Raw genomic sequence first — 17,322 nt, forward strand, 5'->3', positions numbered from 1 at the left:
TGAGGTAATGAAGAGATGGTATGGAGGCAGAGCTGCAGCTGCTTCATTGTACCCAGGTGTGCAGTGGGAAAACTCCTACAAGCTCGTTATCTCTGTTCTTTGCAGTGAATGACTACAGGACAGTGCCCTCTGTTTATCTTTCAAGCCCTTTCAGGTAGTTAATGCACAAAAGGTTTGGGCTGATCGATTTTTCAGGAGCCAGGCATCACATGAATAATTTTAGCAAAGACTTCTTCCTTAGAGCCAAAGCTGGAGGAGAGATTATGGAACTTCAGGGACCTCTAAATTGAAAGCTACAGTGAATCCAAATGAAAAAAAAAATGCAATTTACATGTGATTATAACTCATCTGCATAAAATGAAGTTGTTTCACTGCTATTTTTGGCAAACTTAAGCTTCAACAAGTCCTTTTCTTCGCACTTTCAAAATTACTTACTTGCATTTCTCATTTTCTCACCTTTGTTTCCCTGAAGGCCTGAATGCCAGAGGATCGAAGGGTTATCTGGGTTACGGGCTGAAGCCTGCACTGGGACCTTGCTTCCCTGAGCCTCCAGGAGGTGTTTGGAGCTGGAACCCCACTGCATTATCTGAATAACCGGGGCTTCCCTGCATTCAGAAAACCTATTCTTACAGCAGCTACGAGCACTTAATCCACTCAGTTTTGCTCCCTGAAGATTCAACCAAAGTTTATCCAGTGCTGGCTTGTCTGCAGGCATTCAGAAATTGCCATAAAACCTCCTTTGGAGCAGCAGCTAAAGCAGCCGGGTGATTACAATGGATGAGCTCATGCTTTTCCCTGTAACAAGCACGGCTTTGTTCACGGCTCCGGGGATGGGAGCCATGAATGGCAGGGAATACACTAAATATCAGGGTCAGATGACTCAGGAGCAAGGAATTAAATTGTTTTCTGCGGTGAGTAGGTCAGAAAAGTTAAAAAATATGTTTTATAAATATGCTGGGCAGAAGGGGAGAATATTGTGCAAAAACCATTCAGCCCTGCTGTCTCCTGCGTGTGAGTAGTATTTGCCATCTGCTACAGAGCCTGATCTCTCTCCCATTGATGCCAGTTACAAAATCCTGGCTTCAAGCAGCAGAACAGAGATTTTTTATAGTCTGCAGTGCTGTTCTGCAGTGCTAACCACGAGTCCTTTCATTTCACCCTTCAATTGCTGTCACTACAATTTTTCCTGTAGAAGCACTAATGTAGAAGCAGCGCACTAATAATAAACGGCTGCTGGTATATCAAAGTTAAAAATGCTCTACTGCTAAAAAATGGTAAGGAACAAACCAGGAAGGCATTTGAAATATTATGTTTTAATCTAGATGTGTAATTCTAGAGAAAAAAAGCTCTCAAGTGAAATTCTTCCCAAGTGAAGCCTCATGCAGAACAATAGCAGAGACTGCAAATGCCGTTAAATGGCTGAGAAGGTTAAGAAAGGATTTATGTAAAAAAAAAATGGAGATCATTAATTCAGGTTCCTATTTTGAGATCAGCTTGATGATAGGAGATTAAGACAAAGGCACAAGCGCAGAACAGATGCCAAGATATGCTAGTTTACTACAGGAGGACAAATAGTGGAATTATTCTACTTTGGCAAAAATATTAAGCCACATAATAAATATTTAGATTAAAAACCATTAGGAAAATATGTAGTTTCTGTACTTCTCTTCTTGGACTCTTGTGCACTAAAACAATGCAGTAGCTGGATGATTAATTTTGCAGGAATAAAGAAAGGGAGTTAACCTGAAATGAATCACAGCTCACGAAACTTATGTCATATTCTTGAATTGAAGGAATTTCCTCCATCCCAGGAACACGGTGAGTGACAGCTCTGCTGAACAGCATGCTCAGAGTGCCACCTGATGGCTGAGCCCTGCTTTTTCCTCATCCAGCTGCCTCCAAAATGGAACAAGGCCATCCCTGGGCTCATCACTGTTTTCCTAAGTAATAAGAAAAGTATTCTGCTTATTTGCAAATGCTCCTTTGCTCTGGAAGGTGCATCCTCGGTGTTACATTCCCTCCAGTCTGATAAAGTAGACTTTGGTCCACTCTGGATCTTCAGTGGGTGCATTTGGGGCACACCCTGTGGCCATCAGTGGGGCTCAGTGGGCCAGGGATTGAACTGAGGTGAGGGACACCCCACATCCAGGGAAGATCCTGGGAGATCATTCACAGCTCCAGGTCACCTCCAGACAGGAAGGAGACAGTTCCAAGCTTCAGAGAACCGGGGTCCTATGGATTTCAAAAGATGCCTCAAAATCCACATTTGTGGATTAAATAGAGACTCCATCAGTTAATACCTCATTCTGCCTTCTAAAATCCCCCAGGTTTGCAGCTGAGGATAAATTCTTCTGGAAGCCTACACTGGGTGAGCCAGGTCACATCTACTGAGCTGCAGCCTGGATCTGATTCCTTTCTATTGACACTGGAGAGAAAACATGACATTGCTGCCTGACCTCTGCCAAGTCAGCAGGAGCCTCTTTCTTCCTTCAGCACTCCATACAGAAGTGAGATCTTGTCCTTGAATGCCTGGTGGAAACAGGGCCATGCCCACACCTTCCCTTGCACGCATCTGCAGGTTTTGACAGGGGGAAGGAGAGCATTTGCTCTTCCCACTGAGGACAGCAGCCATGAATTTGCTTTCTGGGGAGGGGATGTCCAGGTCTTCTTCCAGAGAGAGGCACAATTCAACTGACTTCTACTAAAAAATTATCTCGTTCTGCTGGACACCCAGTTTTAGTGTAGAGTGATTCCACTTTGCCACCTGCATGGGCCAGCACCTGTCAAGTCACAATTCAGCCTGAGGTTTGACTTTGTACCTGAACAGCTGCAGAGGCTGCTGCCAGAATACAAAATAAGAATGACTGAAATATTGCTTTGTGCTCCTACATATCTCTGGTTCTCAGGAGAAACTGCAGGCAAAGCTTAAACACAGTAAGCCACGGTTTTATCTTCCCCAGAAGGAAGCAAGAAAGAAGCTCATCATTGTTTTTTAAATAACTATATTTAGTCTTTAAAACAGTGTCTCTCACTCCTCTCCTAGGGCATGATCAGATAAGATTTCAAAATAAGCATTCATTATGCTACTGCTTGCAGGAAACCCACATCAAGGACAATCTCACTTTATTTTAATCCTTGGGGGGTAAAACACAAATCCTTCTAAGATCTCACACTCTCTACAGAAAAAGAGAAGAGGCAGCATTCTTTATAACAGTTGAAGATATCGATCCAAGCTGATTTATAACAAAAAATATTTCACCATGACAGTAGTGGGACAGTAAAGCAGAGGAATGGAAACAGGTGGACTCTTCATCCCTGGAGAAAAGTCATTTGGAAAATGCCTTGAGCACCTGGATCTGAGTTCAGTCAGGCCTGTTTTGGGCAGGAGGTTGGGGGAAATGACCTCCAGGGGTCCCTTGCACTTAGATCATTCCCCGTTTCTATGATGCAGACAAGGAGACACCCTCTGGCTCTGACCAGCAGCCCATAAATTTAGCATTGCCTCTCCTTCCATGGGGAGGCTGCAGCCACTGAGTTGCTGATTCACCCAGCAGTGATGTCAGGCCAAGTCCTGCAGCATCACCCTTTGGGGAGCTCCTCTGGCTGAGGCTGACCAATGTGCCTGTGTGCTGTCCCACATTACAGGAAACTCCCAGAGGCCATTACCACTGAGCAAACACAGTGTTTCAAATCCAGCTGACAAAACAAAGTTTGGGGACCATACAGCACACCCTTTCCTTTTGAAAATCCCCATTAAATGTTGGCACATTTCTTACTCATCGTGCTAGCTTTCCCACAAAACCTTCCTCTGGTCCATACATCAGAAATTGTTCCCTTGTCAGCCTCCAAATGCAAAACTTTTTTATTAACTGCATCTGTCAGCTTATTCTGATGGGCCAAAATGCAGCTCTTGCTGGGTCTGTGTGGACCTTTCTTGTGCTCAGATGGCTTTTGGTTTCAACTGCTTCCCTAAAGTCCCTCTGAGATGGACAAAATACAAATTTCCAGGAGACACCTTCTCTCCATTCTCTTACAGAAAACACTCTCAAGTTTTTCTTCAGGTCAATTTTACATTTATTGTCTAAGTTATTTCTGCTTTGTCATTGCAGCCTGTGAACACCTGGCCCTCTGAAAACAATTCCTTTTGCACAGTGGATCTCTGCTGCATGTTTTGACCAGTTTGGATTGGAAAACTCCTGACCTAACACCTTTTTTCTGCTCAATTTTCACTTTATAGTTGCCTGATTTTACAGCTACTCAGAGTTAACTGCTTGCACTGCAAAGCCCTTCAAGGTCTGAAAACCTCAGGGATGGCCTGTGGAGGGGCACAGGGACATGCCTGAAAAGACACTCAGAGCTCCTTAAGGATGATGGTTGACCCAAAGCAGGGAAGATTGGACCTCTCCCCAATTCTGCTGCCACTGGGGTCCCCCAGGATCATAGAAGATCCGGACTAACAGCACCCACTGTCTGCCCTCGTAACCCTATTTAAATTACTATCATGATGCCAGATATGATTCACAGACTGTGAAAACCAGAGGGAGTGCTGCAGCACTTTGGTGTGACTCCTGAGCCGCCCAAACCAAAGTCTCTGCCTCTAACCCCAGCAGCAGAGAATTATTCTTGACTTGTGATGTGGACAGGTATCTGCTGGGACTCAAGCTCGTGACGTGCTGCCTCACATAGGGTTACCAATAAGGGAAATAAATGGGCTGTGTGTCATGGCCAGAGTTTCATTAAATGGGAATGGAGCAGCCCAGCTTCCCCAGTGAGCAAAAATCTTCAGGAGGTACTGGGACACATCAGCCTCCAGCTGATACCTCATGGTCACCACCCTCCCTCACCTAGGTCACCAAAGCATTTGGCAATGCACCAGAGTTTCTTACACCTCTGAGAAGAGCATGACCAGCAGAGCCACCCGCTGACTCCTTGTTCTTCTTCAAAAATATTGAGGTTTTAATAGGGAAAGGAAGGGAGGGGAACCTCTGTGTCCTGACATCTCTGCTCACATGGACACAGACTGGCTGAGGGCTTGTGTTTGCTCCTCATCAATGCAACGCTGGAAACAAACCTGCCAAAGCTGAAACCCTGTGTCCTTCGTGGAACCCAAACCAGCAGCAGCCCTGCAAGCTCTGGCTTTATAACTGACTGCACTTCTTCCCATGGGCTCTTTATAACTGACTGCACTTCTTCCCATGAGCTCACACAAACAGCCACAAGCCATCTCTGCAATCACAGCCCTGACTTCCATGGAGATGAAACAGAAATGAGGGAGATGCCTCCAGGAGCTGCTGGTGGCAGAGGCAGCCTGCAGAGGCAATCCCTGGCTGCAGGAGTGTTAATGCACCCACAGAGCATGTTCATAAACAACTGCAGCAAGCTCCCTGCTAATCCTCAATTCTGGAATATCAGTGGAAGAGCTGATAACCTGTACAAAGTCTACATGGGCTGAGGTATGGACAGTTTGTGCTCCTTCTTTCAGGCATCTCAAGGCCGCCAAGGCAGGGGTGAGCTCACCCAGTGCCTGGGACTCAGTCCCTCCATTTGGGGCTGCTGGGGCACATGTAACATCCCATGTTGCTCAAAAGGACTGTGGGAGGAGGTGGAAACACTGGAGGGGACAGAGGCAGGTGGATGAGGGGCCCAGGGTTGCAGTGGGGTGCTGGCTGGCTTGTCTGTGAGTCTAATGGACCTAAATACCTTGATTAAACACTGCTGAAAAGCATCTGTCATGTCTGCCACTGATTGGGCTGCTTAATTAAAGACTCCTGAGCAGTTACAGGGCATTGTCTCAAAACCAGAGGAGACATTACATTTGTGGCTTGCAGTACTAAGGAATTGCTGCAAAATTTTTCCTTAGGGGTTTGGAGATAGAAAGCTCTTAGGGTGGAAAACACAGTGGATAAAAAGTGAACTTAACCTCAAAGCAACATGTGTGGACTTCCTCATGGGAAGCACAGTGCAGAAAATGCCAGCAGTGGGTTCAGGAAAACAAAAATGTATTGGGGCAGCTCAGGGCATGGAGCTAAACTTTTATTTTGTACAGAGCTGGTGTTTCTGAGTCCCTTTCTCATTGCAGAGACCAACAGAAAAGGCCATCTGCAGTGGATAGCCCACCCCAGGAGAGATGGATGTCGCAGGTCCCTGGAAGCCCCTGGAACATCCCCCATCCTCTTTGGGCTGAAGGGTCATGGAGCCACCCATATCAGCTTGCACCCATCACTTCCTCTCGTTTCATTGTGGTTTCCTTCTTGGAAAAGAGAGGTGATGGCTGTGCCCTGTGTACAAAAATGCTTTGAAACCCTTGAATGCAGAAGTGCAAAGGAGAGCAGGCAGCTGTTTTCTGCTCTGGCTGCCACTGCTGCTGTCCTCAGGGAGGCAGGCAGGGCCACCAGGCTGAGCCTTGGCTGGTTTGTTAGCAGCTGAATGTGCAAAAAATAATTGAATACATGTAAAGCAGAGAACAGGTACCAAATTCCTTTAGTTTATTCTTTAGAAAAACATGAAAAATGTGAATGCTTTCAGATTTCAGCCATGGGGAAAAATCCAGGAGCCTGTTTATTTCTTCCTGGCTTTACCTGGTTGTTCATCCTCATCATTCTCCCCTGACATTTGCCAGATGTCTTCTTCTTCCTGTCCATCCCAGCTACACAAACAATGCTCTGCTCTCTCTCTCCATTCAGTCAGTCTCCCTTACCTGTACTCAAAAGCACAAATCCTCAGCTGGCTTTGTGACTGCAGATGGAGCCACAGCTTGCACAGTGAAAGGACCCATCACTCAGAGAATTAAAACCCGGGGCACAAGGACCATAGCATTGCAGAAACCACTCCTGGAAACAAGTGAACCAGTGGTTATCTGCCATGCCATGCCTGCCCACTTCCACACTGCTCTATCTCACACCAGAGCTCTCAGAAGCTCCCTGGCTATGCAGGGAATGTGGATTTCCCTCTTGAGCCCGGAGCCACAACCACTTGGTGCCCGCAGCAGGAGTGTGAGTGCAGCCCTCTCTCCTCCCAGGTGGAGCTAATGTGTTAAATGACCTTCTACCATCTCCTGTTGTTTGCAGACAGGCCTGTCAGGCCGCCTGTCACTTGTCCTGCCAAGTCCCTGAGGCAGATCAGTGTTGGCAGAGAGATGGAAAATTGCTGCCTCCCTTCCTAGCTTTTATTCAGGGACGTTAAAAAAAATTCTACTGCTTACTGGCAAAATTTGTGGAGTTAACTACAGGAGATTGATAACTACCAGATTTTTTATATTGTTTGAGACTACTCAGCAGAAGGATAACAGCTGCTTTTTGCTTCTGAGAAAGGTCTAGAAGGAAACCAGCACTCAGCTATTCAGCCAGGTGCTTCTCGTCAAATGAAAAGTCATTTGCTTCACAAGGCAATGCTTCTAAATTTGGATTCACCTCATTAGGAAGGTACCAGGTATGTGCGCTCTGTGCTGTGAAGAAGGTCAGAAGAAAAATCCATGCTTCAAGCATTAAATACTGGGCTAGAGGGACTGGACATTGGTGGGGTAAAAAATTAGGGAATGCAATATCAACAAAGGTAAATGAAGATTAAGCAGTGCCGTGTGCTGGTACCAGTGTGACAGCAGTACACCCTCTATGGTAAGCCCTGTTCAAGCCTATTTTTATTCCTTTCTTTGAGTCAGAAACAGCAAACACAACACTCTGGCGCCGTCTCCAGACAGCAGGGCTGGTTCTTGACAAAACATTCCTGTGAGAGCATCTGCACCTCTCACACCTACCTGCTTAGATTCAGCATCTCCAGAGAAAGTGGGCACTGTTCCAGCCTCCTGTGGAGGAGCAAGAGGATTTACTTTTCTCAGTGCCCTGGGCATTGTGCGCAGCCAGGCTGGTTTTTGGCAAGGCTGGGGCTCTCCCAGGGCAGAGGGGATGCAGTGGAAGGCAGGAACACCTCGGTGTGAGTGGCCACTGTGATACAGCCTGAACTCACACAGATGGAGCAGAGATCACAGTAGGCAAAGTAGCCAGGAATGAATTAGTGCACAGATAAAGCTCTTTCTGGTGAGACTTGAGAGACCTTTGGAGAAACAGTGAGAAAGTTGTTTATTGAGGAACGTGCAGGCTGCTGAAATGTGCCCACATGCCTGAAGACAAAGACCCCAAGGAAACCCAGCACAGACTGTGCTGGGACAGGCTGCCACATAAATGCAAAGTGACCTGGGGAGGATGTGATTTTGAATCTAAAGGACAAAGCCAGCACAAGGACAAATTTGGTTGTCAGCAATCCTGGGTGGGACACTGCAGCTGGCAGGGAGGCTTGAGACCAGGGTGATGGGAGTATTTTGGGAGGAGGCTTGATGAGTTAAAGGAGGGCATGTGAGAGAAGTGGAGTTTGCCACAGCCTGGGTGAGCAGGCAGCAATCCCCACAGAGCCAGCCAGAGCTGTGCAGGGCTGTGAGCGTTGGCTCTGGTCCTTGGAGGGGCTCAGCAGTGCCTGGCCAGGGCTGAGCTGTGTGCCCAGGCACGAGCCCGTGCCCCACTCTGGCTGATCTCATGGGAAGGGGCTGTGCTCACAGCAAGAGCTCTGGAGCTGTTTGCCTGTGATAGAGCCCGGGAGCTGGAAGGGTGCCCTGGGTGTGTCCCACTGCCTATCACGCCACCAAGGGCCTCCCATTGCCTTCATTTGCTTACCCTGCTATACAAACAAGATGGACAGCAATTCTTGGAACTGCTGCCCTTCTCCATATGCTAAACCAGCAGGAGTGGAAGAAAGAAGCCCTGGGGTCAGCACACTGTGATTCACAAGTACACACCAAGCACAAAGCCAGAATCAAATTTTTGACTGAGACTTCCTATGGCCCATTTCTCTTCTGGCCATGCTTATATTTATTTTTGTTGTTGTTGCAAGGCAAATCTCCTATCATTTTATCATCAAAATAGGGTGTTCTTGGTCAGTAAGAGCTGGCTTAGGTTGGGTTCATATTGACCCTGAGGTAAAAGCTCACAGTCCCAGGCAGTGTTTGTTCTGCTAAGCAGGTTATAATGCTGTTACCATCTGGCCTTTCATGCCATCTCCCTTGCATGGGTTCGCACTTTCAAATGACTTTGCTGGCTGAAGTAACAGAGTTTGCATTTATAAGCCAGAAACAACAGAGAGACAAAAAAAAAAAAACTAGCTAAGCACTAGTGTCATGGTATTTTCTGAAAGGAGCTCTACTAACCTAAAGCTCCTTCTGCTCACTGAGTTGTTTAGTGCTTCTCCTAATGTTTAAATTTGTGAAGGGTTTTAAAAAAAATCCTTCATGACAGCATTTATGTTGTTGAGTTGTATTTAAGAAATATAGTCAGTCTGAAAAATGCAGACACATGCATCTTCTTCCACTTTAGTGTTTCAATTTTGGAAAATCACAATCTTTTCTTGACTGGGCACATGATGAGACCAGCTGCAGTGTCCTGTCTGAGCCATTTATCAGCCCCCTCACAGCCTCACCCCTTCAGGAATTTAACACCTGTGGCTGAAGACATATCTGCACCCTCTAAACATCTGCCAGTGCTGTCTTGGCACTGTGAGCAGACAGGTTCTCCTCTCCCTCTGCACAGGCCAGGCCACTTGAAGTGAGCAGAGGCTGAGGATTTTGCAAGACTGCATTCCAGATAACTTTGGAGAACCATGTGTTTAGGGATGAAAGTCAGGGTTCTTTAGACAAGTGAGGGAGCTGAGTCTTGTTCCCTACAAATCCACAAGCAATAATCCCTCTGACTTCCCATGCTGCCAAAATGCCATGTTTGTTTTACTTCTTCTACAAGTTGTTTTGCAAAAAGGTGAAGCCAACAAAGAAATAAAAGCCCTGCTGCTTTCAGTTAGAAAAGTGACAAGTCAGGTTGGCAATAAAAGCCCTGCTGAAAGCTGAGGAACTGCTTTTCCTGTTCTGCACCCTGTGACAGCACAGCAGCCAATGAGTACTGCAGCTTATTTTGAGAAGCGCGTCATGCACTCCTGTTATAGACAGAAAGCAGCAGATTAGGTTGTGCCCTGTTTCTTTCATGACCCTCATGAGATTTAGGGGACCAGGCACAAGTCTAGTGCCCAAGCACAGGACCATGTCAGACAAAATGGGTAAGCAGAGAAGAAATGGAATTTCTCACACCCTGCAAGGCTGCAGGATCTGGAGCAATGTCCAGAAATAGAAAATTGCTGCTGTGCCTCCCCCTTCCTTCCCATAAAAAAACTATTTCCACCAAACTGCAGTGACACCTCGACCGAGGGACCATGTGGCTTCAAAGTAGAGCCATCCTGGTGAGATTTAAAGGTCACAGCAAATACCAAATCAGAAGGAAAATCAAGGAGCAGCACAAAACACTGCAAGGTGTTGTCAGGGTGGGTTTTCCACCTACAGGGAGGAGGAGAGATGAGATATCCTAGAGCAGAGTGATGTGCTGCCTTGAAGAACAATGGTCCAGGCAGACAGCAGACACTCCCAACACACCCAGCAGCTCATACAATGCCTGGAAACATCCAAGCGCCTGTTGTAAACAAGTGAAGTGTTTTAACTCTTTGATGTGAGGGAAGGGGTTGCTTTCATCCACAGTCAGAGGCTTTTGCCTGCACAAAGTCTCCTCAGTTTGAGTCTCAAAAAGAGCTGGGGTTGCCTTTTTAGTCCTGTGTTTCTCCAGGTGGGCTGATGCCCTTTGCATCCACAGTGGGAGGAGGGAAGGAGCTTCTTACTACGACATGAATTCATGTGAGGGAGAGTCTGGCAATCACAAGTGGGAATTGCAGAGCAGGTGTTTGAGCAGGAAAGTGAGAATCCCATGGAAAGGCCTTGGAGAGACCAAAGCTGACATCCCAATATTCACATTCAAAAATCATACTGGAAACAGGTTCAGTGGTCTGTGAACTGCTTGACCTGTGGGAAGGGGCTGCTCTGTTGACAGCTGCGGTGGCTTATCTCTGCCATGGTGGCTTATCTGTGTCTGTCCTCTACGCAGACACAGCCAGGGTTGGAGCTGTGGCAGGACACTGAAGTCAGGCTGGAAACTCAGTTCAGACTGAGGCAGGTACTGAAGTCATGCACAGACATCCACCTCCTCCCTAGGGTCACCAGTCTAATTCCTCACTGTGCTGGGTATTGAACAAGTACAAATATCTCATCATTAACCCAGGAACCAGCAGCTCAGGGCCAGATAGCAACAGATTATCCCATGCCTGTAATAATGATTGCCACCTACATCTATCTTTTTCCTTTTAAATATCATTCCCTTCCAAGCTAGAACACAGATCTGAAATACAGAGTACACAGAGAAAGCTTCTCCTTAAAACACAGCCTGGCAATCACTAATGCAAGTGATACAGTTCCCTGTCTGCCATAATCCAGACTATGTGGAAGAGAATGTGTCCATTGCCAAAGAGCTACACAAGCCTATAAAACCCCAGGAGAGTGCTCTGGATTGCAGGAGCAGATGAGCATGCCAGAAAGCAGAAGGCACTCCTATTTTCAGCAGCTGAACATGTAACACTAAGGAAGGGTGTGGGAATAAGGAGAAGGTTTAGCAAAATGAAGTTTCTAGTGACTATGGACACCTCTTTAAATTCCATGTTAGAGCTCTCCGAGCAGTTCTTTTTCTTCAGAAGATGTTTGGGAGGTTTCAGACCAAAAAGCTGAAATGTGCCCAGCACAGCTCTCACCCTTCTGTGGGCAGGCCAGAGGCAGGAACCAGTGCCAGGAGTCCTGCATGTGATGGGAGAGATCAGACAGGTCTGGGCTTATGCAGGATCCTGTGCTGAATGTGACTCAACTCCGTGATGCTCTTGCAAGGATGGGGTTCTTGGCTGTATTTATAGGTCTGTAATAGCTAAAATATGAAAGGCAATTATGCCATGCTACTAATTGTCAATGACTCCCCAGCTGCAGTCCTGTGTCCATTTTTGGGAATAGCACTTCAAGAAATAGTGAGCATATATGGGAGAGACATCTCACCAATAGAAATGTAAATAACGTGGGGTTATTCTGTGATGGAACACTGAAGCTCTTTGGGTGCTTAGTCTATAAAAGCAATTGCTAAAAGGAGAGCTGAGGAAACAGCTATTTTCTGTGAATAATAAAGGATTAGTTATTTATTACTAACCATTACTTACTCTCCAGACTTATGAAGATAGAGTAAGGAGAAAAAAAATCAGCACTATTTAAATCTTTAGATGAAGAGTCAAGCTGTTAGGAAAAGACTTGCTAATTAAAGAAGTAAAGAGCTAGAACAGACTGCCAGCAGAGTATGTGGATTCTGTGAGAAGGTTACACAGATATTGGTCACTCATGATCTGTCGATATAAATCCTCTCTTAATGCAAATGTTTTCATTAAATGCTCTCCTTACATCCCTCCCAGGTTACTAATTCTTTTGGGGTCTAAGTAACTAATTCTGTGATTTAATGTCTGCCAGACTTCTGCTTCCCAGCTTCCTATGAAAAAAATGCCTTCATTTGGTGGCCGTGGGCTCCTGAAAAGTGCACTCCCACACAGACAGTGAAGGCATCTGAGAGATGATCATCTAAATTTTAACAGCCTGCATACTGGGTATGGTGCAGCCTCTCCCACCAACTGTCTCCAAAGCCAATTAGGAACAAGGAATAATAACAGCCCTCAGCACTCCCCGTGGGTGCTCTGAAATCAAACTCACCAATGTCAGCGAAATCTGCTGAGGCTGTGATGAAACTAGTCATGGTATTCTCAGAGTAGGATTTATATTATTTGCAGGAAATTATATAATTTCCTTACGGCTACTCTGAAATGGGCATTATTTCCAAAGCAGGGTAAGCTAAATAGAAATACGTGACATATACTAGCACATCCACAGAAGACTTAAGAAGGCAGATACTCAAGGACTCAGGGTATCTTTGGGGTAATCAAGTCAATGCAACATCTCATATAGCTTCCTTCAGAAACTGTCTTTTTTCCCCATTTTCAGCCTGGCTCATTTCCATCTATTTGTATCTTTGCCCACACCATCCATTAGCTTAAGTAATTGTTCTTTCCTCTTTGATACTTGACCCATTGAGAGAAAACAATCTTAAATTTTTTTCCTCAATTTTCATTTTCCTGGGCTACAAACCCCAGCTCTTTTACTGCATTCCACTAAAGCAGGCTCTTCACTCTTCTGGTTTGTGTTTGCCTCTCTTGTGGTCATTAATCCTCCCTGAGTGGGAATGACCAAAAGGGAGTATGATATCTCAAAGGGGGTTGTTCCTTTCCCCCCTGTGCAATGACAATAGTATTTCCCTTTCTGTAATGGAGATATTGTCTCTGGTGCATTATAGGAATATCTTCATCATCTTTATGTCCATACCACAGGGATAGCTAGAAACACTCCAGAAAGCTCTCTGTGAGGTAGTGTCAAAACTGAAATGGGTACTGGAAGTGACCACTCAGATTTCCACATGAAGCTCTGTACAGCTTCAGGGAGTCAAGATCAACTGGCCTTGCATTAAATACAAATATTGCATCTGCTAGTCCTCAGTCATACAGCTTCATCCTATAAATCATCATCCCAAATAGCATCATCCTATAAATCATCCCCCCAAATAGCATCATCCCATAGTAAGGAAGTCAGAATGCAATTGCATCATGAGCTTTGGATGTACAGGTGTGTGGCTAAATTTGTATCATGTGATCAGAAATTGCACACTTGCTGAAGGTCCAGACCTTTTCCACACTCAGGTCCTTGACATATTCAGCAGCTGACTTTGCTCTCTGGATTTATAAAGGAATGCATCCTTATGACCTGAGACCAACACCAAATTTCCTATGGTTTAACCAAATTTCCCATGGTTTAACCAGATTTCCTGTGGTTTAACCTTATCCTGTGGTCCCCTAACTGCTTAGCAGAGTCTGTCTAAAACATTGGCACCTTTGATTGGTATCCTTGATTATTTGGAGCTGGGGCCCTGACCCCAAGTCTCTGGCTGTGTTCCTGGCCTGCCCTCAGACTTGCTTTAGCACCAGCCTTGCCTGGTGATCTGGACTCCTGGCAGAGCCTGGATTTTGTCTCAGGACCTGCCCTGCCCTGCTGTCATGCTGCCTGCTGCAGCCCCATGCCATTCTCCATTTTGTCTCCTACCTCCCATCAGCTGAGTATATCAGCAATATTGGTATTTTCAGTCACCTTGTTGGCTGTTCTTCTACCTCCTCATGGTTTCTCATTTGTTGCTGCAACCTCCTAACAGTCTCTTTTTCTGTACAAGGAATGAAGCTCATTAAAATCCTCCCAGCTGGCTTGTAACTCAAACAGTTTATTCTCAACTACCAGGACCTGAGTCCCAGAGATCCATAACACAGTAACTCATGTGGAGAACATGTATTTTTTCAGTGTCTCCAGGTCTGACCAAGTGAGGAAAATTTATCTTTCCCAAAGAAATGCACCCTAAATGTCAGCTGTGAGGTTTGCACCAGGACAGCGAAATAACTCAGCCATCAGTGAAGTGGTGGAAACAATGCCCACAAAATAATTATTAACTTGGGAAGAAGCTCGTGCTTGGGAAGAACAAGATGGACCAGATATGATGAAATTTGCCACAAAACTGAATTAATGGTTATAAATGAAAAGACAGAGACAAATACAGCAGAAACACAATAGCTCTGTAGAAACAAAGGAGACAATAAATTGGCTTCTGCTTTGAAAACAGGGATGCTGAGAAATGTTCCAAAACACTGAGTTGAAATGAGGCTATTCTGAGGCTTTCTGAAACAGCCACTGGCTTTACTGCATGGCAGTAATCTTTCCAGTAAGCATCCTGCAGACTCTTTGTGACCCCTGGCACTTTCAGAAGCTCCCAAAAGGCAACAGTGGTCAGCAGATTTTAATTAGCCACATGAATTTTTTTGAGTTTATAGCTTGAAAAAGGTTGAAAACCACAGTGCACAACTCTCATATGAATGTTCACTTGTGTATATATGCACAGTAGGATGTTTTTGAGTTTATTTGATATTTTTTCTTAAGATTTTAGTACACTTAATACTGAAAATTTGAACATATCTATACATGACAGCAATGTAAATCATTCTACTACACTATGGCCACACTTACTAAGCAGTCTCCTGTTTTAATTGATGATTTTAAAGAACTTTGCCATGAAATGGAGTGGACTCTCCCCGAAGAACCTTTTAATCTATTTAATCTATTGCACTAGCCTAAGTAAACTCACATTTCCAGTCGAGTGAAATGGTGAGAGATTCTGATATAAAAACCACTCACACATAGTTCCTTCAAACAACAACACACCTACTATTGATGCAAAACCACTCCAACATAGCAGAGGTTGAAAATGTTTCTAATCCTCTTCTGCACTCAAAACTATCCATTGCTACAATATTCAAATGGCAAAGCAAGCTGGGCATGAAGATAATGCCATGAAGAAAGTACTGAAAATAAGTAATTCACAATTGCAGTGCTACAGAGCTAATACTAAAATTTCTTTTCTATTTCCTTTGAAACAATACATCCAACAGTGTACATGTATGGACTCCAAGTTGGAAGTTTTTTGTCAGAACTGGAAAAACTCCTGAAAAAAATGCAAAGTGCTACTTATAATTTGTTTTGGATTCAGAGAATAGAGATTTTCAAAGGAGCTCAGCCTGTTTGGGTGTATTTGCTTGGTAGCCAAGCAAATCCAGAGCTGAGAGGCAATTCAGCTGTGGCCTATAAATATATTGCAGACTACACGCTAGGGGAGATGAAAAGCTTCTCATGAATATGTTTATGCTGGAAATTAGAAGGTTACTCAGCCCTCACAGCAACGATGCTTTGGAACAACCTTTCACTGGAGAAATGAGGCAAAGCCATTTAAAGTGGCTTCTTGATTAGCTGCAGGGATGATCCTGTGGTTGTCTGTGACAAGAAATGACAGTGTTTGGGTCTGTGGACAGGCTCCTTTTCAAAACACGCCCTTACTTGTCACAGTGGGAACTTTGGATGCTGAGTGTTTTGGAAAATCTGGGTTTCACTGCCTGTCTGAAAGTGAGCAGAGGCCATTCATAAATATCCATTGACAATGGAGCTCTTCATCCTTTTCATGTGGTACTAACATGGGCCATCTGGAAGGTAAGCAAGAGACACTTGATCACAGGCTCCAGGTTGATTTGAATGAAACGTTATGAAGAATTTTCTTTAAAAACCTAATAAATTCAGCATAAACACACAAAAGTTATCTTACTCAGACTTGCTAGCAGTTATTACACAACCCCTTCCAATTACTGGTTTATTACAAGGTATAACCTTCACGTTGCACACTGCCTTATGCAAGCCATGCTGGTATCTATGTGCTAGGAGTTGCCACGACCACACATTTCAGAGAGAATGAAGGTAATTATGGTATCCCTGGAGATAGGTGGGGCCCTCTTGCCCGAGGGCACTCCAAGGCTAACCCCCATCACCTACATCGTGCCCTGGAGGAGCACTTAGGGTGACTTAGGGTGAAAAACAATGTGGAACTGCAGGGTGTAGACAAGGTACAACTGCACCCAGCCAAAAGGGAGCTTTGCTTTGCTTGCTTTTCTTGTCATAAAACTAAATTAAGTTGGTCCAACCTGACAACTATACTAGTTCTTAGTTTTGTTTTCCTCCAGCCTTTCTTGTCTCTCTGCTTCTTTGGGTTGGACTCTTGGTGGCCACGATCACAGATTGGTTTGGGATAAATGCACTGGACCTTACTAAGGATGTTGCACTCCATCATGGTGTTTCCTCCCTCATGAGATGCTTTTGATTAGCTGCCTGAAATACAGGTTTCACAAGGAACTCCTGTGGCACAGAAGTTTGTCTGGCAAAACTAATTGAGGAGAAATGGCCCAATTAAGAAACTCATTGTACTTTTCTAATGGCAAACTCTGCAACAATTTATGTCCTGTAGGAAGAGTTTGCAGCCTTAGAAAAGGTCCTTATTATTTTTTGAGCTGTCAAGCAGTGCAACTCATGCAATCATCTGTGTTTGGCAGTCCCCAGAACCAAAGGCTGTGTAGAGAAAGGGTGGGTGTTGTGCAAAGCCTTCAACAAAAGCACAGCTCATTCTCAGCTTCTTCAGCTAATGACCAGCTTTTAGCTGACATGTACATGCCTACCCATATAACTGAAAGCATCGTGGACATTGTTGTTCCATGTAGCAAATCAGAATGATACCCAGGTCAGCCCCACCACAGCTCAGCAAAAGCTTTAAACGTAATTTCTCCGTTTAATCTAAAACAAAAAGCCCGAGAGTGTTTCAGGGAATATTCCCCTAAGAATCCACTTTCTCAATGAAAGCTCAGCAGCAGCAGAGGAACAGACACACAGCTCTGAAAAACATTTGGTCATGTCTCTGCTTGCAG

Source organism: Geospiza fortis, unplaced genomic scaffold (assembly GCF_000277835.1).
Source record: "Geospiza fortis unplaced genomic scaffold, GeoFor_1.0 scaffold23, whole genome shotgun sequence".
Classification (NCBI taxonomy): Eukaryota; Metazoa; Chordata; class Aves; order Passeriformes; family Thraupidae; genus Geospiza; species Geospiza fortis.